Consider the following 2,769-nt stretch of genomic DNA (forward strand, 5'->3'; position numbering starts at 1 on the left):
ACTCAGCTGATAACACCTCCACTCAAGTAAGATTCTTTCTTGTAATAAAGTATTTTTTTTTATTAATATATTGGTACTTTTACTTAATTAAAGGATCTGAATACTTTTTCCGTCACTGGCAGTTGACCTAAGTAAAAGTATTAATAACACTGTGCTGTGAAATACCTCCTAAGAATATCCTGTTAAAAAGAAAGAAGGGGTAAACTAAGAAGAGATGCAATGTAAAATCTGAATGTAACATTAATTTCAGCCACAAGACAAATGTGTTGGAGAGAAAAAGAAAAGCACTTTACAAAAGCAAAGTAAAGCAAAAATACCTCAGAATTAAAGTCAAGTGCTGTATCTGAATAACTGTACATTATAATTAATAATTACACATTATTGCTTTTCACTAGAGTATAAATATCTGCCTCAAAGTAGTAAACCTTGAGTTCATCCATCCTGTTGCTGTGCATTTATTAATGATTTATTTTTTTTTCTGTGCCATGCAGGACATCACTAGACACTGACTCTCTTTTTCCTGTGAGGGAAGTTTCAGTTTGTGTTGACGGTGCTTTTCTCTTTGTGTGTTCAGACTGGATGTCGAAGCTCATGCAAGCCAACCAGTTCAAACGGATTAGGCAGTAAAATGTAAGACATGTAACCTCCCACGTTCCTGAGGATTTTTTTTTCCCTGGGAAAGATTGACCAGAGCAGCAAAGCCTTCATGAATCAGCTAAAGGTTACAACACTACTTGTTTACATGCTAGAGATAGAGAGCAGTTCAAAAGACATTTAACTACTACATGAATGTTGCTGATTATTCCTCCTTTCATAAAAATATGTAAACACTGCCCCACCTGGGGGGGACACATTCAGTACGGCCTCAAGCTGAGAAAAGCACTGAAACAAAACAGTCTGACATGATGGTTTACTTACTGGGGGACAACTAAACAAGGCTAAACCATAAGAGCTGGTAATTAGAGAGGGAGGAAACAACATTTGGTCTCCTTGATGGCATTGAGGTTTTGTCACAAGGAGACACACAAAAATGCAAACAAGCAGAAACTCTCTCCCTCGGTCGCTCTCTCTCTCTCTCGCACACACATTACAACTGGTCATGTAAAGAGTAAAGTTTGGAGACAAATATTTGGCTGTAAATGATTAAAACCCACCGTATGACTCATTTACTTTAAGTTATCTGAACATAAACCCATTTTTTTCTGCTCGCATTCCTCACTGTTAATAGAAGAACACAATAGAATTGAAAACAGCAGTAGTTTTGTATCTTAAAATGCAGGAAAAAAAAACATCATTTTAACTGAGAAAAAAAAAAAAACATTTGTTAGAAGTAGAATACTTGATCAGTGATCACTAATTTGACTGTAATAATAAAGTCATTTCATGGTGTTGCAACATAACAGCCGTGGCCAAGTACTGGCTGAGATAATTAGCTAAAGTGAATGGAAGTACTGTGTTTTCTGGGAAGGAATGCTGTCCTAATACAACGAGCTGTCCGTCATAGAATCAGCTCTCATCAATCTTTGAAGGACAGTGTCTTAACCCTCATCTCACTCCCTCTGCCAGTATTGTCTTGGACACCACTCCTCCTCCATCTGCTATAGGATTAGATTCGCACACACACACACACACACATACAGACACACATGCAGTAACTCACATTTTAGAACAATGTCTGCCAAATAAGACCTTGGCAGCAATGAGCTTGATTTGCAAAACTACAAAGTGAAACAAGCAGCAGTTTTTTTCTCATAAAAAACTGATAGAGCAACATAGAAACTGTTCAAACCCCCCCCACATGTGACATGTAATCCTAAGAGACCATGCCTACAATGATAGTTCCAAGCGTGAGATCAGGAAGTTATGCGTATCAATCAAAGGTCATAAAGGAGATATCAGTCATTGTATTAGTGTGTGTGTGTGTGTGTGTGTGTGTGTGTGCGTGCATGCCTGTATGCTTTCTAATGGCCTCTCTCTCAGAGCAGCAGTCTTCATTTGGAAGACAGTCAGGTCTGTTGCTGCGCTGTTGCAGAGACATTTAACTAAAATATTCAGGAGAAAAGCACCTTAATTATACAGATGATGGAGTACAGGCCCTGAAGTCCTGCATGTGTGTGTGTGTGAGTGTGTGTGTGTGCCAGTATCACACAGCTTCCATAACAGCATCTAATTGGCCTATGGCTCCGCAGGTCTCTCACTCTCATTGGGTGCATCTGTGTTGCTGCACTTTTTGCGTATACACACACACACACACACACACACACACACACACAATCGCACATATATTCGCACAATATGCTAACATCATGCACACGCCTACAAGTGTGCACAGACATCCACTCTATATTCACATCCAGTGTGTTGTATTGTGACAGACTTTAGTGTTTACTTCTGGTGCTGTGGGAGAGGAAGACGAGACAAAATGGAAGACACTGTGGAGTCAACAAGCACACACAACACACACACAACACACACACATGCACACACTTGTTGCCCGCTTCCTGCCAAAGCCACTAAATGAGGTGTTCCTTTTTCATTAATCATAGCTGTTGTTAAGGTTACCTGAGTGACACAAAGTCAAGTAGTGGGGCAAAAAAAAAAGGCTGCCGGGGCACTGAGTGACACCAAACAGCCATGTGTATGTACCAATTATATTACATTAATGCGTTTATTTCAACACCTACTCATTAAATTGCACTCACACAGCCTACACAGAACATTTTCATTAAGGGTATATGGTTGATTCATTTGCAAAGGAAAATGTATAGG

The sequence above is a fragment of the Pempheris klunzingeri genome, chromosome 10, assembly GCF_042242105.1.
Source record: "Pempheris klunzingeri isolate RE-2024b chromosome 10, fPemKlu1.hap1, whole genome shotgun sequence".
Classification (NCBI taxonomy): Eukaryota; Metazoa; Chordata; class Actinopteri; order Acropomatiformes; family Pempheridae; genus Pempheris; species Pempheris klunzingeri.